Source organism: Cynocephalus volans, chromosome 5, assembly GCF_027409185.1.
Source record: "Cynocephalus volans isolate mCynVol1 chromosome 5, mCynVol1.pri, whole genome shotgun sequence".
NCBI lineage: Eukaryota > Metazoa > Chordata > Mammalia > Dermoptera > Cynocephalidae > Cynocephalus > Cynocephalus volans.
In genome coordinates this window covers 10,252,632-10,276,155 of record NC_084464.1, presented here as the reverse complement: position 1 = coordinate 10,276,155, position 23,524 = coordinate 10,252,632, and the positions used below count along the sequence as shown (strand labels likewise).

The window sequence follows — 23,524 nt, the reverse complement described above, 5'->3', positions numbered from 1 at the left end:
GGAGATGTTACAACCGATACCAAAAAAATATGAAGAATCATTAAAGAATATTATAAATGACTAGAGCCAACAAATATGAAAACCCGGAGGAAATGGATAAATTTCTGGACAAATGCAAACTATCAAGACTGAACTAAGAAAAAAAAAAAGAAAACCCGAACAGACCAACAACAAGCAATGATATTGAAGCAGTAATCAGCTGTCTCCCAACAAAGAAAAGCCCAGGACTGAATGACTTTACTGCTGAATTCTACCAAGGCTTTAAAAAGGAAGTAATACCAATTCTGTTCAAACTATTCCAAAAAGTTGAAACAGAGGCCACTCTCCCAAATTCACTCTATGAGGCCAGCATCACCATGATACCCAAACCAGACAAAGATCAAATAAAAAAAGAAAACTACAGACTCATATGTGTGATGAACATATATACAGAAATCCTCAACAAAATATCCACAATCAGAATACAGCAACAACACATCAAAAAAATTATACATCATGGATGGTGCAGAGCCTGCTGCAGGAGAGCGGGTGGGGGTCAGCTGCTGCTGCTGCTGCGGGCGCGGGGACCTGTGGGCGGTCGCTTCGTCCACAAGGCCAGGGGACCGACAAGCTGCCCATAGAGGAGACGCTGGAGGACAGCCCGCAGACAAGGTCTTTCCTGGTTGTATTTGAAGAAGATGCTGCAGCTATTTCCATCTATATGAACCGACTGTATCAAGCTATGCATCGGATTTCTGATGCACAGAATGAATTAAGTGCAGCAACACACCTGACTTCAAAACTTTTAAAAGAATGTGAAAAACAGCGTTTTCCACTGGGGGTGATGATGAGGTTATGAGCTCTACTTTACAACAGTTTGCAAAAGTTATAGATGAACTTACCTCTTGTCATGCGGTACTTTCAACTCAACTTGCTGATGCCATGATGTTCCCCATTAACCAGTTTAAAGAAAGAGATCTGAAAGAAATATTAACATTAAAGGAAGTGTTTCAGATTGCCAGTAATGATCATGATGCTGCAATTAACAGATAGAGCCGATTGTAAAAAAAAAAAAGAGAGAACGACAAGGTGAAATACGAAGTAACAGAAGATGTGTACACTTCCAGAAAGAAACAACACCAGACCGTGATGCATTATTTTTGTGCATTAAATACTCTTCAGGACAAGAAAAAGACAGCATTGTTAGAACCTCTACTTGGGTACATGCAAGATCAGATAAGTTTCTTTCAGATGGGTTCTGAAAATCTCAGTGAACAACTGGAAGAATTTTTAGCTAATATTGGGACAAGTGTGCAGAATGTTCGCAGGGAAATGGACAGTGACGTAGAGACCGTGCAACAGATAATAGAGGATTTGGAAGTAGCCAGTGACCCCTCATATGTGCCTGACCCAGACCTCACCAAATTTCCTGTTAATCGAAACTTAACCCGAAAGGCTGGATACCTTCACGCTAGAAATAAAACAGGCTTGGTGTCATCTACCTGAGACAGACAGTTTTACTTCACGCAAGGTGGAAATTTAATGAGTCAAGCCCGTGGGGATGTAGCAGGAGGCCTGGCCATGCACACAGACAACTGTGCAGTGATGGCTGTGGACTGTGAAGACAGGAGATACTGTTTTCAGATCACTTCTTTTGATGGAAAAAAATCTTCAATTTTACAAGCAGAGACTAAAAAGACCATGAGGAGTGGATCTGTACAATAAACAACGTATCTAAACAAATCTACTGAAGTGAAAATCCAGAGGAAACTGCTGCACGAGTCAGTCAGTCTGCTCCGGAAGCTGTCACTCCTTCCCCATCTTTCCTGCAGAGGCACGAAAGCCTACGGCCAGCAGGACACTCTCGGCCATCAACAGCTCGAACCAGCAGTTCGGGATCCTTGGGATCTGAGTGCACAGATCTGGCTGCCCTCTCTCTAGATCCTCTTGTTGCCCCGGACACTCCAGCACAGTCCGACGTCATTTCTCCTGTGCGTGACGATCAGCCTGGCCAAGCAGCAGCCTCTGGCCAGGGAGGCAGGTGCACGAATCCACGTGGAGAATCTGCAGGAAGCACAAACTCTGAAACCGAAGATTCTATTCTTCATCAGTTACTTATTGTTCGATTCCTCGGGTCTATGGAGGTGAAACCAGATGACCATCCAGATGTTGTTTATGAAACAATGCGCCAAATCTTAGCTGCCCGGGCCGTCATAACATCTTTCGTATGACAGAATCACATTTATTAGTGACTTGTGACTGTTTCAAGTTAATTGATCCACAAACACAAGTCACAAGGCTCACGTGTCCATTACCCTGTGTAGTTTCGTATGCTGCACACCAGGAAAAGAAGCGGCTTTTTGGATTTGTTCTTCGGACGTCAGGAGGGAGAAGTGAAAGGAATCTGTCATCAGTCTGTTATATATTTGAATCAAACAACGAGGGGGAAAGATTTGTGATTCTGTTGGACGGCAAAGCAGATAGCTTTGCATGCCGAACTGGATCGCAGGGCGTCAGAAAAACAAGAAGAAATAGAGAGAGTGAAAGAGAAGCAACAGAAAGAACTCAGTAAGCAAAAGCAAATTGAAAAGGGCTTGGAAGAGCAACGTCGGTTGATAGCTGCTTCCAGTAGAACAAACGACGCCAGTAGTGAGGGGCAGTTTGTCGTCCTTAGCAGCAGCCGTCAGAAGAGAGCGATTGGGAGAAGAAGCGAAGAAGAGAGGGTCAGAAGCATAAACTTATCCTTGCTTTTTGATTGAATATTCCCCCCTTGGAATTTGACAATTTCTGTGGTGAAATGGTACAAGGTAACAACTATGTTGAAATATCCAGGAGGAGACTAAGCTTTGTATTTGCTGGTTTGTTTTAGCTTCATTTAAAACAGTAAGATTGAACTTGCTGACTTAGGTTTGCATTGATTTTTTTTCCTTAAAAATCACTATACTATGCATTAATATTAAATTCCACATGTCTAAAAGAAGCCTGCTCAACTCCCCGAAGTAGATTGCTGAGGAAATACTTGCTCAGGCATTTTTTCCTTCAGATTGTGAAATTTTTATCTTGCATTGTAATTGGTTATGACCATAAGAAATCATTTGTTCTTTAGGTTCAAATATTTATGGATATGCTCCCTCTCTTTCTTAGGAACATTGTGCTTGTAGTGAGGAAGCATTCAACTGAATAAGTTCAAAACCCTTTATACAGAGAATTCTACAAGTTTGCAGATATTTTATCAATATTATATGTGCAATAGAACTTTTATTAAAAAAATTAGAACAGAGATTTTAGACTTAAGGTTTCAAATTATGGCAGGTGGTACTGTTGGTTTCAGGGCACTTTCTTGGATTGCTCACACTTCTCTGATGTCCTCCACCTGAGGCCGTGGGAAAGACGCTTAAGTGTCTTCGGTTCAAGATTGATACAGCCCTTGGCATTTAATTATCTCATTCTTAGTTCTCAGGTTGGGATTTCAGTTTTTGCTACAGAGCAGTAATGGTTAAAATAAGATTTTGGAATGTATTAAAAGATTCTTTTTGTTCAAGTACATTTTAGATTAGGATTGACATGTAAAGATATTGTTAACAGGATGATAAATTGTATTTTCTGCATTGTGTGAAATAATTTTTATTGAAAAATCAAGGGACCTTTCAAAAGAACTTCTATAACAATTGTTTTCTGCTTAAAGTAAAAATTCCCAGAGTTTCATTTAGAAAATGTAATGTTTTAAATTTCAGACTGATATTCCTAGTATTTTCATAGTCCCATGTTTTGATAAAATACTGAATCACCGCTTTATATCCACAAAGACAAATAACTAATGTATAAGAATAAAATATTTTGCACTAATTATTGTAAATACTTTTACTCTTCAGATGAGTAAAGGGTCTAATTCCATGAAAGACTGAAAAAAACTGAATGCCTGGTATAGTATAGGAGAAGTTAACCGAGGAAAGATTTTAGCCTGGTGCCAAGGTTAAAATGACATTTCTCTATTGCCTATCTTGTATGTCAAACCTTGATTTGTTTAATCAAATTCTTGACATTGCTTATAGAAATTATGTTCATGTGTTTCACATGTAAAAGTATATATACACAAGTTAAATACATTGAATAAAATGTTTTACATAGTTATACACTTACAGATTTTCAAAAGGTTAACCACTAAGACTAATTTCATAAGGGAAAGTCTTTTGTTTTTTGAAATGGTTTTTTCTTCTTAGTTTTGAACCAGAAATGGCATTTGTTTATGTTGACAAAATATAGCGCAGCTGTCTCACACTTTTATGTTGTTTTCTGTAGAAGTAGGATAGATAATTAGGATAGAACTGCCATGTAACCCACCTATCCCACTGCTGGGTGTACCCAAAGGAATGGATATCACCATGTCAAAGGGACACCTGTATTCCCATGTCGATTGCAGCTCTATTTACAATAGCTAAGAGTTGGAACCAACCTAAATGCCCATCATCAGATGAGTGGATAAGGAAAATGTGGTATATTTATACAATGGAATACTACTCTGCTATAAAAAAGAATGAAAGACTGCCATTCGCAGCAATGTGGATACACTTAGAGAAAATTATGTTAAGTGAGATAAGCCAGGCACAGAACGAGAAATACCTCATGTTCTCACTTGTATGTGAGAGCTAATGGAAGGAAGGAAGGGAGGAAGGAAGGAAGGAAGGAAGGGAGGAAGGAAGGAAGGAAGGAAGGAAGGAAGGAAGGAAGGAAGGAAGGAAGGAAGGAAGGAAGGACAAACCATAGGAGTACATTGAACTTTCAGAAGGAGAGAACAAGCCTATGTTTACTAGAGGTGGAAAAGGGGAAGGGGAGAGGGGAAAATTGGGTAAGGGACACAAAGAATAATTATGGTTTGTAATAATGAATATGCTAATAATATTGATTTGATCATCACATATTGCACACAAATACTGAGAGTCAACACTGTAACCCCCAAATATGTATAATCAACTATGCTTTAGTAAAAAAATTAATTTGATCAAATGGGAATTACATTAAAAAAATAAGTATAATTAACTGAATATAATTCCAACTCCTATGTCAGTGCACCCTTTCAGAACTTAGTTCCTCAGGTAATTATTCTGCGGGCCACTTCATTAGAGAGGCATGTCCCCTCCTCGCACTCCGTGACATTTTTCTTGTACTGAATGGTCAGGATAAGTCACCTCCACTCCTTCAGAAGCTCATAGGATTCAAGGTTACAGGGAAAAATAAGTAACTGAAAAGTATACAATAGATGAAAGTACACAAATGCACACACACACACACAGGTCACTGGAAATTCCGGTGAGAAAACTTGGGGTTTGTCAAGTGTCCTCTCTCTCAGATGCCTGCCCCGGGAGGATGTTCAACTCCACTCTGTGGTCTCCCTCTGCAGTCTTGGCCTGCCCGACGCTTGTGGGCCCCGATGCAGCACTGGCAGAACCCAACCGAGGGAACCACGTTCAAACCGTTTGTTCAATCAGCCTGGCAGCCTTAGCATTTGGGTGTGTTAACTGAACTGCATTCCCTAAAACTAACCCTAACCCTACCCTAAAACTAACCCAAACCAAACCCAAACCACAACGCTAACCCTACCACTAACCCTAACAGGAACCCGAACCCTAACCCTAACCCTAACCCTAACCCTAAGCATAAGCCTAACTGTAACCCTAACTCTAAACCGAACCCTAACCCTAATCCTAATCCTAACAGTAACCCTAAACCGAACTGTAACCCTAACCCAAACCCGAACCCGAACACGAACACGAACACGAACCCGAAACCGAACCCGAACCCGAACACTAACCCGAACCTTAACCCTAACCCAAACCCTAACACTAAACCTCACCCAAACCCAAAGCCTAAGCTTAACCCAAACCCTAACCCTAACCCTAACACTAACCCTAACCCTAACAATAAGCCTAAACCTAACCCTAACCCTAAACCGAAACCTCACCGTGACCCTAACCCTAACCCTAAACCTAACCCTAAGCCTTACTCTAACCCTAACCCTAAACCGAACCCTGAGACTAATCCTAACCCGAACCTGAAACCGAACTCGAACCTGAACCCGAACCCCACCCAAACCCGAACCGTAACCCTAACCCGAATGCTAACCCTAACCTGAACCCAAAACCAAGCCTAAACCCTAACCTGAACCCGAACCCTAACCCTAAATTAACCCTAACCGTAACCCAAACCCGAACCCGAACCTGAACCCTAAACCTAACCCTAATCTTAACCCTCAAACTAACCCAAACGCTAACCATAACCATAACCCGAAAATGAACCTTAATCTGAAGGCTAACCCTCCCCAACCCCTACCCTTAACCCGAACCCGAACCCGAACCTGATCCCGAACCATAAACCTAACCATAACCCCAACCCGAACCAAAACCCTAACCCGAAAACAAACCCTAACCCTAATCTTAACCCTAACTCTAAGCATAACCCTAACACTAACACTAACCCTAACCCTAATCCGAACCCGAACTCTAACCCTAACCCCAACCCGAACCCGAACACGTACCCGAACCGGAACCCTAACCCTAACCCTAACCCTAACCGAAAACCTAAACCTAACCAAAACCCAAACCCTAACCCTAACCCTAACACTACCCTAACCCTAACAGGAACCCGAACCCTAACCCTAACCCTAAACCTACCCCTAACCCCAACCCGAACCCTAAACCTAACCCGAACCAGAACCAGAACCAGAACCCTAACACGAACCCGAACCCTACCACTAACCAGAGCCCGAACCTGAACCCTAAACCCAACCCTAACCCTAACCTTAACACGAACCCTAACCCTAACCCTAACTCGAACCCAAACCCTAACCCTAATCCTAACCCTAACCCTAATCCCAACCAAAACCCTAACCCGAACCCTAAACCTAATTCTAAACTGAACCCAAACCCAAACCCTAAACCTAACCCTAACCCGAATCCTAACCCTCACCGTGACCCTAACCCTAACCCTAAGCCTAAGCCTAACAGTAACCCTAAACCGAACCATAAACCGAACCTAAACCCGAAACCGAACCCGAACACGAACACGAACCCTAACCCTAATCCTAACCCTAACCCTAACCCTAATCCTAACCCGAACCCTATCCCTAACCCGAACCTGAACACTAACCCGAACCTGAACCCTAACCCTGACCCTAACACTAAACCTCACCCAAACCCTAACCCTAACACAAACCCTAACCCTAATCCCAACCCAAAGCCAAACCCTAACCCTCACTGTAACCCTAACCCTAAGCCTAACACTAATCCTAACCCTAACCCTAACCCTAAGCTGAACCCGAAACCTAACCCTAACCCAAACCCTAATACAAACCTTTACCCGAACCCGAACCCGAACCCAAACCCAAACCCTAACCCTAATCTTAACTCTAACCCTAAGAATAACCCTAACCCTAACACTAACCCAAACCCTAATCCTACCCCTAAGCCTAACACTAACCCAAACCTGAACCCAAAGCCTAACTGTAACCCTAACCCTAAACCTAACCCTAACCGTAAGCCAAAACCTAAGAAAAACCACTGACAAAATACACATGATTATTTCAATAGATGTAGAAAAAGCATTGGACAAAATTCAACATCCCTTCATGATAAAGACTCTCGGCAAATTAGGTACACAAGGAAAGTATCTCAACACAATAAAAGCCATATGTGACAAACCTACACCAATGTCATTCTGAATGAAGAAAAGCTGAAAGCCTTAAGAATAGGAACAAGACAAGGATGCCCACTACCACCAGTCCTACTTAACATAGCATTGGAAATACTAGCCAGAGCAATCACACAAGAGAAAGAAATAAAGGACACTGAAATTGGAAAAAATGAAGTCAAATTGTCCCTGTTTGCAGATGACATGATTCTATATATAGAAAAACCTAAAGACTCCAAGAGAAAACTCTTGGAGTTGATAAACTATTTCAGTAAAGTTGCAGGATACAAAATCAACACACAAAAACCAGTAGTGTTTTTATACTCCTACAATGAACCAGCAGGAAAAGAAATCAAGAAAACTAGCCCATTTACAATGGCCACCAAAAAAATAAAATACCTAGGAATAAATTATACCAGGGAGGTAAAAGATCACTACAGTGAGAACTACAAATTGCTGTTGAAAGAAATTAACAAAGACACAAAAATATGGAAAGACATTCCATGCTCTTGGATTGGAAGAATTAACATTGTGAAAATGTCCATACCACCCAAAATGATCTACAGATCAATGCAATCCCATCAAAATACCATGACATTCTTCACAGAAATAGGAAAAACAATCCTAACATTCATATGGACCAACAAAAGACCCCAAACAGCCAAAGCAATCTGAGCAAAGAAAAATAAAGTCAGAGGCATAACAGTACCTGACTTCAAATTATACTACAAAGCTACAGTAACCAAAACAGCATGGTACTGGCATAAAAACAGACACTCAGAACAATGGAACAGAGTAGAGCAACCAGAACTTAAGCCAACTGATTTACAACAAAGGCACCAAGAACAAACATTGGGGAAAAGACTGCCTCATCAATAAATGGTGGTGGCAAATCTGGACATCCATATGAAAAAGAAGAAAACTAGACCCATGCCTCTCACCATATTCCAAAATCAACTCAAAATGGGTTGAAGACTTAAATATAAGACCCAAAACTATACCATTCCTAAAAGAAAACATAGGGGAAACACTTCAGGAAGTAGGACTGGGCAAAGACTTTATGAATATGACCCCAAAGCACATGCAACAAAAGGAAACTAAATAAATGGGATTATATCAAATTAAAAAGCTTCTGCACAGCAAAAGAAACAGTTAACAAAGCAAAAATACAACCTATAGAGTGGGAGAGAATATTTGCAAACTATGTATCTGACAAAGGATTAATATCCAAAATATACAAAGAACTCAAACAACAACACTAAAAACAAACAAACAAACAAACAAACAAAAACCCTGATTAAAAAATGGGCAAAGGATCTGAATAGGCATTTCTCAAAGGAGGACATACAAATGGCCAACAGACTCATGAAAACTGCTCAGTGTTATTCAGCATCAGGGAAATGCAAATCAAAGCCACTTAGACTGGCTATTATCTAAAAGACAGAGAATGACAAGTGCTGGAGAGGATGTGGAGAAAGGGGGACCTCCTACACTGTTGGTGGGACTGTAAATTGGTGCAGCCATTGTGGAGTTTCCTCAAACGACTACAGATAGAGCTGCCATACAATCCGACAATCCCACTGCTGGGTACATACCCAAAGGAATGGAAATCATCACGTCGAAGGAACCTGCACTCCCATGTTTATTGTAGCCCTATTTACTATCACTTAGAGTTGGAACCAACCTACGTGTCCATTGTTGGATGACTGGATAAGCAAAATGTGGTAGATCTACACAATGGAATACTATTCTGCCATAAAAAATGAAATGCTGCCATTGGTAGCAACGTGGATGGACTTAGAGAAAATTATGTTAAGTGAAATAAGTCAGGCGCAGAAAGAGAAATACCGCATGTCCTCACTAGTAAGTGGGAGCTAAAAAACAAAACAAAACAAAAAATAAAGAAGAAAAGAATGATACAGCAATCCCAATAACATGTTGAACTTTCCAAAGGAGAGAACAGAACTGAGGTTACCATAAGTGGGAAAGGGGAGGAGGATAAGGGAGGGATTGGGAAAGGGCCACAAAAAATGGTTACGTTGTATAATGTTGAATATACTAGTTATCCTGATTGGAGCATCACATATCGCACACAGTTATTGATCTTCAGCTCTATACCTCACAGATATGGACAATTAACTATGTTCCAATAAAAATTAAAATAAATAAATTAAAATTTCCCTCCTGAGCATAACTTTAAAATCCTTACCAAAATATTATTAAATTGAATCCAGCAATATATAAAGTGGGTAATACATCCTTTTAAAGTGGGGCTTAGTCTAGGAAATCACGTTTAATTAACATTCAAATACTAATATAATTCAGTAGATATTCACCTAGGACAGATGTGAACCTCGATACCTACCTCATACTACAGACAAAAATTAATCTGTCATGGGTTATAGACCTAAATGTAAACACTAAAATTATTAAGTTTCAGGAAGAAAACACAGAACATCTTTGTGACCTTGTGGTAGGCAAAGATTTTTTAGAAAGCACACAAAAAACACTAATGTCAAAGAAAAAAATTGATAAACTGGACATCATCAAAATCTAAAACTTCTCATTGAAAGACACCATTAAAAAAATGAAAAGCAGGCCACAGTCAAAAAGAGAATATTTGTAAAATATGTATATGACAAATGGCTTTTATGCAGAGAATATAAAGAACTCATGCTAATCAATAACAAAGAAACAATCCAATAAAAACTCGAACAGGCACTTCACAAAAGAAAACAAAGAATGGCTAATATGTACATGAGAAGATGTTCAAGCTTATTAGTCATCAGGAAAATGTAAATTAAAATGGAGAGATTTTGCACCCAGTAGAGTGGTTAATTTCTTTTTAATGTAGAGCATCAAATATCGGCAAGGACGTGAAGAAACTTGAGTTCTCATATATTGCTCATAGAATTGTTAAATGGTACAACTACTTTGGAAAACTATTTGGCAGTTTCTCTTGAAGTTTAACATACACCTCTCTTATGATCCAGAAATTTCACTCCTAGTTATCTACCCAAAGGTAATGAAAACATATTTCCACAAAAAGACGTGTACAAGAATTATCAGAGCACCTTTATTTATATTAACCAAATGTTCAGCAACAGGAAGATGAATAAACAAATACAGGTAAATTCATACAATGGAATACTATTCAGTAACCAAAAGCGAGCTACAGATAAACACAGCAACAGAGGTGAATTTGAAAACATTATGTTGAGCAAAAGCAGCCGGTCACAAAAGGGTACATCTTTCATGCTTCCGTTCACATGACGTTCAAGATTAGGCAAAACTAATCTATGACAATAGAAACCAGGTGAAGGTTGTCTTTGGGAGGAGAGGAGGACAGGGATTGGGTTGCCATGGACACAAGGGAGCTTTCTAGGGTGATGGGAATTTTCTGTATATTGATCGGGGTGGTGGTAACACGATTCTATACATTTATAAAACCCATTAAATTATACACTTAAGGTCTGGCATTTCACTGTATGTAAATCTTACTTCAAAGTTTCAGCAAGTGAGTTCTTTGGATTTCCCAGAATAAAATAGTGACCTCTATTTGAATATTCCTCTAGAAATGAAATAACTTTAGAGAGGAAAGTTGTCTAAACAAAGTCCTTTAATCTTACTGAAAGTGTTTTGCTGAGAAACCACTATCTTCTTAAAGATGAATATCTGTTCTTGGGCTGCTCCAAGATACTTTTTAAAAACTTTTTAGGTTTTTGGGAAAAGGTATAGATTCAGATCACACACTGTGAATTACTAAATGTCCCACTGCATCTTGGTAGTGCCAAGATCAGAGAAATACTCAGAGATCCTGCACATTTTGATGCTACAACTTTCTCCTAAAATGACCAAACAGGAGCACGATATCCAGTGACCAAATCTAATTTTATTTATCCTCCGGCATTTGCCATTTGACTTTAGGCATAAGCTAAGTCCATATCTACAAAGGGAACATGAAATCTGGAATTGTGTTTGTTGAGGTGGGGGACGGGGGAGCTGTTGAGTTTTCTAGAGAGTCTCTTCATTTCTAACAGCAACAACACATTTTCTTTTTTTTTTTTTTTCTTTTTAACAACACATTTTCAGAACTGTCATTTTTCATAAGTAACTGTTTGTGGGCCACTTTTTTATTTTTTAGCTGTATAGTAATCCTTAGGTAACAGAAGCAGCTTAGGCTTGACTTATCTCAGCAGTGCATATTTGCAGTATTCAAATTCTAAACATGTCTTAGCTGACTCTAAGATGATTCACGAAAAAGCCAGACAACAGAAATAATTCATTGGAAAGAGTATTTTGACATAACAGAATCCACAGTGCAATAGGCCATACCAGGGTGCCATTAATTTTGTATATATTTATATAAATATATATACATAAAATTTATATATGCATATAAATATACATGTAAATAGAAATAATACGTATAAATTTTCATATATATATATATATATATATATATATATATGTAATAAGCTTAGCTGTCCCTGGGTTACCCTGCTCTATCGCTGATTTCCGCCGCCCTGAGGCAACCACTTTCAAATCTTCCAGTGTGTCTTTGGTATTTACCTCCGTATTTGTAAACCACATGTTCATGCTGCTATTTCTTCCCTCAAGCATTATACCGGGAATAATGGGAAATTTTTCCTCTCTCCTGTATTAGATTCTCTTTATCCAGGATCCTATGTCTTCTTTCTTGACATATCTCTTCCTTTGGTGGATCACGAGAGTGCTCGTGGGAGAAAAGGTGCACATCTCAAACTCGAGGGTTAGCTTGAGTGTCAAAGTCAAGGTGGAAATCATTTTTTCCCTCAGGTTTTGAGTACATCGCTCCGTTTTTTGTTTCCTGGGACATTTTCCCAGTTTCCCGCATTTGCTGCCATTGTGGTTCCTATTCTTATGTGTGTGATTGGGTTTTTTGTTTTTGTTTTGAGAAGCTTTTAGAATCTTCTATTTTTTACTATTTTTTGAAATTTCACAGTGATGTATCTTCATGTGGGTACCTCGCCCCCGTTCTTTTACTAGGAATTTAAGTGGGCTCTTTCAATCTGGAAACAAGTGCCCTTCAATTCTGCATTATTCTTGTATTATTTCTTTAATATTTGATCTTCCTGTTTCCTCTTTTTTCTTCCTCTTCTACATATTCATGAGGTAGATGAAGAACTTGATCCTCTTATTTTCTTATCTTTTCCCTCGTTTATTTATTTAAACTATATGTTGTTTTGTTCCAATTTCAGGGAGTTTTCCTTACCTTTATCTCCAACTGTTTTATTAATTTATCTTAAATTTCTGGATATTACTTTCTTTTACAGAATCCTCTTCCTATTTCATGGATATGATATTTTCTCTTTAGGGCTTGGAGAATATTAATTATGTTTTGGCTTATTTTGCTTTTTAAAAATGTTTTCTGGGGCCAACCCTGCAGCTGACTCGCGAGAGTGCGGCGCTGGGAGCACTGAGGCCGCGGGTTCGGATCCTATATAGGGATGGCCGGTGGGTTCGGATCCTATATACGGATGGCCGGTGGGTTCGGATCCTATATACGGATGGCCGGTGCGCTCACTGGCTGAGCACGGTGCGGACGACACCACGCCAAGGGTTACGATCCCCTTACCGGTCACGAAAAAAAAGAAAGAAAGAAAGAAAGAAACATGTTTTCTGCATTGTTTTTGTTTCCTCTGAGTTACAGAATATCCTCGGGTGATTTCTGTTCCCTGTTTGTCGACACTGACTCCACAGTCAGTGTCGACAAGATTTTCTCCTGTTGCTTCCCCAGAGAGGAACGCTCTAAGCTATTACCTGTGGCAGAACCCAGCTGCCATCTTTCTGGAAGCCAAGCAGAGAAGGTGGTGCAGGGTCTCACCGCTCCACGTGCAGCATCTGTCTTAACCTCTTATTGTCACAGGGTCCCTCATCCGGCCTTCTGCTGCGCTGGGGAAGGCAGTCGCCACTTTGAGTGGGCCAGAGGATAAGACCCGGAGGTCTAGCTGCTTTTTCTTTATGGACCTTCTGCCAGTCCTCTTTCTTCAGTCCCTCCCCAGCCACTTTCTGGGGTCTCTAGAAACACCCAGCTGCTGAACATATCTGCGTTTGGCAGCATGAATCACCTTCTCTGGTTTGCTGGTTAGTCTTTGCAGTCGTGCTTTTACTTTGGAAGTGGGATCATTTATCCTCAGGATAAAGTTCTTTCCTTTTCCTAATTCACCCAAGATTTAGGTCTTGTGTGACTGTTCACAAGTAGACAAAAACCAAGCACAAGTTATCATTAAAATACATAGTGAATTGGGCTAAGTCCAATTTTTAATTTATATAACTGATAGACTTAACAGAGCAAATATTCTTCTATTAAAAAAACTATAAATCTTGACATTTAAATAAAAATAGATATCTTAATAAATAGGCCTAGGCCTAAAAGCTCAGTATGAAGTCGTTTAAAAACTACTCTTACCAATCAAAGGCTTACATAGTGTTTTTAAAATGTGAAGCTTATATTTACTTTCTGTGCTAAAAAAAAAAGCTGCATGGATTTCCTGAGTTAGTTAAAACACAGATTTCCCCCTGTGACCAAAACCTCCCACAGATGTCCCATTGTGAGCAAAATCAAGAATTATGCATTTTAAGAAATCAAAGTTGAGAATTAAAATAGAAATTTCATTAGTCAGTTGTTTTTATTATGTCCTTCTAGTATTTTTAAAATTTTATTTCAGAGCTCTTGAATTTGATTTGGGGCAGAAACTTGATGATATATCATATTATGATAAAATAGTCTAAGTCAGTGAATAAAACACATAAACAAAGTTGCTGGCCCTAGAAATGTATTGATAAAGATCAGTTCCACAAAGTCATTTTGACAGGAGCAAACATACTTGAGGTGATATAATTTATTACTTCCTCCTAAGCAGGACAACCTCAAGACTTATTGGTGAAAGGAACGAAGTGAACTTTAGAGCCCGTACGAGCATGACACAGTGAAGTCACTGCTTATTGACAGACAGCCCAGGTCTCAGGTTCCCAAGCCTGCCCTGTGGCCCTTCAAGACTGTCACAGTCATCCATAGGGATGATTTGTGCCTGAAGTTCCAATCTAGTGTTTTGGGTTTGCTGTTTTTTGATGTTCTGATACGGGCCTTCCCTGGCTTCTGCCTGTAACCCTGGACCTCATGAGGTAGGTGAAGAGGTTCCCGTGCGACAGTGCCATGTGGCCAATGTGCTGTTGTGTATCACTGAATGGCACCAGCATTCTTGTTCTCGTAAAAAGCAACAGGCCGTGGACACTGGCAAAAACCAACGCATTCACACATATTCTTACTTTAGTGGCAAACCTATTTACAGGGTGATATAATGTGGTTTCTTTTGTTTAGAGTGAGCTGTTTGGAAAAATTGTGCATATTTATTCTTTGAGACTTTATATGCATTGAACAACAACTCCCCCTTTCTCTTCCTCAACCCCTGGCAACCACCATCAAACTCTCTGACTTTGATTATTTTAGATGCCTCATCTAAGTGAAATCATGCAGTGTTTGTCTTTCTGTGCCCGGCCTATTTCACTTAGCAAAATATCCTCGAGGTTCATCATGTTGTGGCATATGGCAGATTTCCCTCTTTTTTATGGCTGGTAAGTATTTCATTGTATGTACGTAGCACATTTTCTTTATCCATTCATCTGTTGGTGGACATGTAGGCCGCTTCCATATTTGGCTATTATGGATAACACTGCAATGAACATGAGAGTGCACATCTCTTTGACATCCTGATTTCAATTCTTTTGGAGATATACCCAGAAGCAGGATTACCAGATCGTATGGCTGTTCTGTTTTTCATTTTTTGTGGAATCTCCATACATGACAACTAAACATAATGTGATATTTTGGATGAGATCCTGGAACAGAAAACGGACATAAGGCAAATACTAAGGGAAATCTGAATAATGGACTTCAGTTAACAATAATGTATCAATATTAGTTCATTAGTTGTGACAGATGTGCTATACTAATGTAAGATGGTTAACAACAAGGGAAACTGGCTGCAGGTTATAAAGCAACTCTCTGTACTATCTTTGCATTTTTTCTGTAAATCTAAAAACTATTTTAAAATTAAAAGCTCACTCAAAAATTTAAAAGAACATAGAGTAAAATGTTAACAATGGTGAGATATGTAATTTTTGTTATATTTTCTAATGTGACATTGTTATGTATTACCTATCAAGTGAAATAATAAAATAGATTAATAAAGTAAAAACCACCAGGCATGCTTTAATATTTTTGCTAGTATCTACTTAGCTATTCATTGTTAAAATTGCTCACATATTATTTGGTATAAATAACACAGTGAAACTCAAATTCCTATTCAGGGAAACCATAAATTGTTAAAACACTGATTTTCTTAATAAGACAGGCTACTGCCAACTGTTTTCAGAATTACAATATCTCGAACACTGCTACCTTTCGATGACTCATGATATGGCAGGTAAATAATGCTCAGATTCATTTCTTTTTAACTTTTCCTAAAAGATTTTTCTTACACTGACATCTTCTAACTAATAATTCTGACAAATGTATTTAGTCTGAACCAAAGTCAATAATGATGACAATACTGCTGGCTATTTTACAGAATTGCAAAGGAGCAAGTGTTCTCATACAGGTAAACTATGAGTGTGTGGAGATTTATTCTTGAAATTATAATCATATAAAACTTGTTTTAACTTTAGGATTAAAATTTGATCATGAGCTTATATTGTTGATAAATTTCTTTGGAAAATATTTAATTTAAATGATAAGGAGGGGGATACTCACAAACACATCATTTGATGTCAGTTGGCTCAGAGTTGGGAGGTGAGAAAACAGGAAGAGAGTGCGGCATAGTCAACAATGTACTGATCTGAAGATGTTCTGGTGTCAGATTTACACACTTGGCATTGAGGCTGGGGGAGGAATTCAAATATGGGATGGGAGTCTGGACTCACCCTGCAGTTCTGTGGTTGCAGGGGAAGGCAGGCAGAGACTAACAGCTAACTTCAAATAATGGAAGGGTTAGCACGTGGGCCTGTGCACACGATGTGGTTCATGCTGAACACCTGCTTTCCTTCTGGGAGTCTGGAAATTGGGTACGTGGTAGGCAGAGGGTGTCTAAGTCACCTTGGGTTCAAAATCACTCGTGGGCTTCCTTGTGCAGTGTTTCTGCTCAAATACTGCTGTATTTTCATTGCTGGGGGAGGAGGGTGCTCTGTGCGACTCCTCGTGGGAGGGAGAGAGCATAAGGTAGCCTGTGCAGGTGTCACTGCAGACTCTGCCTCTGTCCTTCCCTCTAATGATCCAGTTGTGTCTCCTTTTATATCTTAGTTTGGAGTACAACTACGTACTGAGTCTTGGGGGGCCTTCTACCTAGTCTCTGAATCTCCTAACCCAATCACTAACCAATGCACTGTTTAGTTTTGCTTGTATTTAAGCTTTGTTAAATGGCAGCACACTACATATACCTTTGTGTAACATTTGTATTTCACTCAATACTATGTTTCTAAGAGGACTCTGTGATGTTTATTTTCATGACTGTCATATTCCCTTGGGTGGCTAAACCACAATTGATCCGTCCATTCTCCTGCTGATGACATTTAGGCTGTTTTCAATTTCTGCTACTACAAATATTGTATATGTGAACTTTTTGGTATATGCCTCCTGGTGCACATATACGCGTACAATGTAAGGAACTGATTCTCAACCTTGGCTGTACTTCGGATATTTGTACTGGGGATATTTAAATAACACTAATGCCAGTGTCCCATCCTCAGAAATTCTGATTTCATTGGTCTGAGGTGTGGCCTGGGCATGTTTTTTCTTAAGTCTCCCTGCAAGTGGATTTGCCAGATCACAGGTTAACTGAGTATCAACTTCAACATTGGCTGTGCCAGTTTACACTCGCCTGCACCCCAATACAGTCCCTGTGCCATTATATTCTTGCCAATACTTTTGTCACTCTAGATGGTTTATTCACCTCTAGTACTTACAGTGAAATGCATATTCTTTCATTTTTCTATCGGGTTTGTTGTCTTTCTTTTGATATGTAAGATTCATATGCATTCAGAATATTTGTTATATATTGATTAGGACATAAAATATAATTAATTCTTTGATGATTATATCCAGTTCAAATATTTTCTCTCCAGTTGTGACTTAGCATTTCCCCCTGTGTCTTTTGGTATATTAATTTTAATATACCCTAATTTATTACTTCTCTTTTAGAGTTGGCACTGTTGTGTCTTGTTTAAAACATCTTCACCTACCCTAAAGCCATAAATGTTTTCTTCAATATACTTTTCTAAACATTTAAAGGTTTTGCCTTTTACGTGTAAGTCTTTATTGATCAGGAATTGATGAATATTTTAAATTTAATGTGATATAATTTAAAGCTAAATAGTATTCCATTGTATATATATGTATATCCTGTCATTTCTGACAACATGGATGAACCTGGAAGACATTATGTTACGTAAAATAAGCCAATTTTTTAAAATTGGAATAATTTCAAGTATATTTTCAGACCACAACTGATTAAAACTAGAAAGCAGTAACAGGCAAAACTCTGGAAAATATACAAACTCATGAATATTAAATAACATGCTCCTGAGCAACCTATGAGTTCAAGTTGGTTGAGACGGGAGGAGTAAGTTCGAGAGATCTACTGTACATAGTGGTGACTTTCATTAATAGCAATATATTGTGCACCCGAAGAGTGCAGAGAGTAGATTTTAAGTGTTCTCACAACAAAATGGTAAGTATGTGAGGTAATGCACATGTTAAATAGCTTGATTTAGCCATTCCACAATGTATACATATAGCAAAACCTCACGTACAACATAAATACATACGATTTTTACTATCAATTTAAAAAATTTTAATGTGACATAACTTATTGTCATCATTCTTTTTGATGCTCAAATTATTTCAGATTGGGCAAGTGGAAGCATCTTTAAGCTTACTTAGGAGATGAAGGTCAAATTTCACTTTTTCCATATGGATTACTTATGTTGTTGGTTGAATAGTTTATCTTTTCCCCAGTGGGCTGCGACGACACCTCTGAAATATGTCAAATTCCCCTGTATGCCTGGTTTGTGTCTGAGCTCTCGATTCTATTCCTTCGGACATCTTTTTCTATCCCTGCATCCATACTGTATAATATTATTGCTTTTTAAAAATAATGTCTTGATATATGATAGGGCAGTTGTGCCACTCTATTCTCTTTCTGGAGTATCTTAACTCTTCTTAGGTCTGTGTTCTTTCATTTAAATTTTAGAATCAGCTTATTCATTCCTAGAAAATCCCTGTTGGGGTTTCCATTGGAATTCACTGAATTTATAGATCACTTTTAGAGAATTTGCAAATGCATAGTATTGAGCCTTCTCATACAGAGGCATGTTATTTCTCTTCCTATAGTTTATTTTTTTAAATTCATTATTCTATATTTGTTCTCCTACATAAATGAAAAAAGAAACACTAAAATTGAATACAAATAGAAACGAATGTAACTATAATTTACCTTATTTATATAGGCCAACAACAACAAAAATTTGAAGAAACTTTTGAAAACAGAACTGACAGTATATTTTCAGTGGGATATATGTTAAGGATAAATGAAACTGCAAAGAAATCTTGAAATTTACTTAGCAGATGTATTGTCGATGGTGGATTGCTGTGGTAATTCCAACACAATTTGTCTGTATAGCAGAATTGAGTCTATATTGATGCTGTTGAAAACTAGGGTTATAGTTCAGGAGAAAAGAGATAAAGATACAGAATGGAGGAAGAAAAGGAAAAAGTCCATGGTGCCAAGTTTACTTTGGAGGTAGAGTGATGAGCACGACTCATTAAAAATATTTCCTATCTCTGTCCACTGAAAGAGACTAGAAATAATGACACCACAGTAGCAGCGAACACATTAACACCTAACAAAGGCTAAAGAAACCATCTTACAGGCCACCAAATGCTGCAAGGACCTTAGCTGTCTTTAATTCTGATTACTCCTTCAAAGTATGTACTAATGTCATCGAATATTTTAGTTCATATTTTCAACTCCATAAATTGGCCTATTATTATTTTACACTGAGAATATACATTTATATATGTAATGATTTCTTTACTCATCTTATCATTTTGTGCCCCAGACCCTCCTCCTGAGATGACATTCCTTCATCCTAAAGTATAGCCTTTAGAAGTATCTTTAGGGACAAAAGGTACAAAAGCAATTTCTGGTAATGAGTATGTCCACAATGTGAATCTGGCCCCCACATCATGGGCAGGAGGGGGGACAATCAGCTTTGTATCTTGTGAATATTCGAAATAAATAAATATATAAATAAATAAATCACAATGCCACATCTGTAGAAACCTGGGGGTAAGGAGAGGGAGAGGGAGAGAGACAGTGATTCATTTTTTAAAATGTAAACTGTTAAAAATATTTGACTCTGAGTAAAGGATACACTGGAGTTGAATTATTGCTCTTGCAATTTTTCTGAAATTTAAAAAATTTTCAAAATAAAGTTTAAAAAAAGAAGTTTCTTTAAGGGCTGGCTGGTGGCTCACTTAGGATAGCGTGGTGCTGGTAACACCTAGGTGACGGGTTCAGATCCCTCTACTGGCCAGCAGCCAAAAAAAAAAAAAAGTTTCTTTACACTAGGTCAGTTTGTGGTGAATAGTCACCATTTTTTTTTAAACTCTCTATTTGCCCTTGTTCCTGAAAGATAGTTCTCTTACATATAATTCTAGTACTTTGAGAGTTATTTCTTCTCATTACTTTAAGGGGACATTTATATTATTTTCATTTGAATAGAGATTTTCATTTCATCTTCTGACATCCATTTTTATTATTGAGAAGGCCACTGACAGGCTAATCGCTGCTCCTTCGTGCCTCATCTCTCTTTTCTCTCTGCTGCTTTTAAGTTTGCCCTGCTTTGGCATTCTACAGTTTTACGACTGTGTGCCTAGATGGGAATGAATATCTCCTTTTACTTGCCCTGTTTGGTATTCTTCACACTTCCTTTATCTGTGGATTCATGTCTTTAATTGGTTGTAGAAAATACTCAGCCATGATTTTGCAAACACTGCCTCCCCTCCATTCTCTCTATTCTCTACTTCTTAGACTATATCTAGACGTATGTTAGACTTTCTTATTCTGTCCATCATCTCTCTTAATCTCTCAGTAGTGTTTCCTATCTTCTTATCTCTTCATGCTACATTCTGGGTGATTTCTGCAGATCTTGTGCCAGTTCCCTAATTTTTTCTTTGGTTCTAATATATTGCTTAACTCATTTTTAAAAATTTTAACAGCTACGGTGTTCATTTTTAACAGGTTATTTAATTCTTTTTTCTAATATTCCTCATTGATTTCTGTTCACTTTTGTGATCCCATCTTTTATTTCTGTGTACATTTTATACACAGCTATTTTATATTCAAGCTGATATTTCCAATTTCTGAAATCCTTGAAAGTCTGAGTATATTGTTGCTTTTTCTGTTGATTCTCACTCAAGGGGGTTCATTCTTCTGTGGTCATGACCTCATATTTTGTGAAAAACCTGGAGGCCTAAATTGGGGCTGCATTATTCAGAGATGATTTGTGTTTTCTTCTTCTGGGATTCAGGTGGCATTACTGACCTGGGACCACTTTGGCCCCTTCACAGGTCTCCTGGTTATTTTTCTAGTCCCTTGCTCAGCTCAGCCACATTGCCACTGGTGCAAGGCTTAGTCTGCTAGATGCTATGCTAAAATGGAATTTGCCTTTGGGCCAATTTTGTCTTTCATGTATGTTTACTGCTCCTGCTCAGGTGCTAGTACCTTTCAAAGGGGTTGGGAATACTCAGAGACTTTCTATTCTTCCTGTCACAACATTGTGATACAAATGATGCTTTTTGCATGATCTAGTTGTTTTGAATCTTCAGATGATATAATGTGCCGCCTGTCGTCATCTTGTTTCCCCCCTCGTTTCCTGCTTTCCTTTTGAAAACCCACCTTTTCCCATCCTGAAATACCATTTTCATCAGGGATCTCCTACTACTTCCCTGACTTTAGTTTTTCAGTTTTTCTGTCCCTCACCTTCACTCTTCTTTCCCCACCCTTTAGAAGACGCAGTTTGCCAGAACCTCAGCCCTTTCTTCTTCTCACAGTTTATCTCATCACATCCATGGCTTCATCCACAGTATCCTAATATGTCTGTATTTCCAACTCTGACAGAACCCTAAGTTACAAATCTATATTTTAAACTGCCTTCTTGTAACCTCCATTACCCCCACCCCCAAATTTCTTTGTTTTCCAATGTTTCCCAACTTGGTTGTGGACATGACTATCCACTACTCTTCTAAGCCAGATGGGCCTGTCAATTTTAATTCTTAAATGTCCCTTGAATTCTCTCCCCTGGCTGTCCTATTTCCACCATCACTGCTACAACTGGATCCTCATCATTTCTTTTCAATCAATTGCAACAGCCTCCTTTTCTTTCTCTTGCCACCACCAGTCACTGCTCAAATCCACCCTACCACTGCTGCTCTTGCAATCTTTCTAAAATGCAAATCTGAACATGTCACTCCTCTGTGGGAAGTTCTTCATTGGTTTCCCCCAGTGACATAACTTCATAACTGGGCATGTGAGACCTCCACAATCTAACTTATGCTTTGTACTTTGCCTGCCTACTTTACTTCAAGCTGTGAGACAGCCTCAAGCACGTCTATCTTGTCTCCCTCGGCACTATTCTCAGTGCCAAGCCCACAGCCTGACTCCTAATAGACAATTACTAAATAGACACACCACTGTCTCATCTCTTGTGCTTCTGACTCATGGACCCTTTATGCCTGCCAGTCTGAATTTTTTGCAGTAACACAAGTGTGCCTTCTTCTCACAACACTAGGCTAGTTTCTGTTTACTTGTATATTCACACGTTCATTCATTTATCTTGGAATTACCATGATCTAACCCTGTGACTGAGTAGGTTCTCTGAATGAATAATGAAAACGAACTTAGAAGTGCAGCCCAGGAGATCACACAGACCTGAGTAATTGACCAATATAAGGAACTGCAATACAAGAGCAGTTTTTCTCAGGCAGTATATACTTAAAAAAGTACAAGTGTGAGGAAAACATGTGCCCTTCTCTTGCCCTGCCCAGTTTGTTAACCAGATTTAATTAATCAAGACTTTGTAGAATGGATCGGAGCAAAAACAAAGGGCAAACAAGCCAACTGATAAAGAACGACTGGAAAGATAATCAAGCTCTCCCAAGCCCCAAATCTAACCGGCTGAGAGCACTAGCTCCATAGAACGGTGCAGGTGCCCTGAAGCCCCGCCCACGGGGAGGCGGGGCTTGCGCGGGCGGGGACTTACCGGCGCAGCCACGCCCTCTCTGAGCGGGGTGTCAGCGGGCGGGCCGGGCGGGAGCTGCTGCGCCCCCGCCGTTTCCTAGGAGATGAGACACACAAGACGCCGGAGCCCCACGAGGGAGCGAGCAAGGTAAGCGGCCGGCGCGGGCAGGTCATCCCGAGCGCGCTGCGGGGCCGCCGCTCAGCCTCCTACCCAGCCCGCGCTTGTCTTGCGAGGCCGGTCAGGCATGTCCCCTCGGCGCCCTGTCCTACCGGGGCCAGTCTCAGCCGAGAGACTGTGCCCGGACGCCGGTAGGCGAAGGACCGGAGGTAGGAGGGTCCCGGGAAGGGGCGGAGCGAGCGGGAGGGGTCCGCCCGCGCAGACTGCGGTCGGTGACCTCCCAGGTCCCCTCGTCAACTTTCCCGCCCTCGTGGGTCTGAGGGGCCTCCCGCCCGGGCCTCCCACCCTTCCCGTCTCCTCCACTCCCCCTGCGGCCTGGCTGGAGAGGAAACTACTCGGAGGAGCG

The 23,524-nt window shown here is 39.6% G+C and overlaps 1 pseudogene; it reads left to right on the top strand.

Moving 5' to 3' along the window:
* Positions 1-499: 499 nt before the first annotated feature.
* Positions 500-23,313, top strand: LOC134378874 (DCC-interacting protein 13-alpha-like; annotated as a pseudogene).
* The last annotated feature ends 211 nt before the right edge of the window (positions 23,314-23,524 follow it).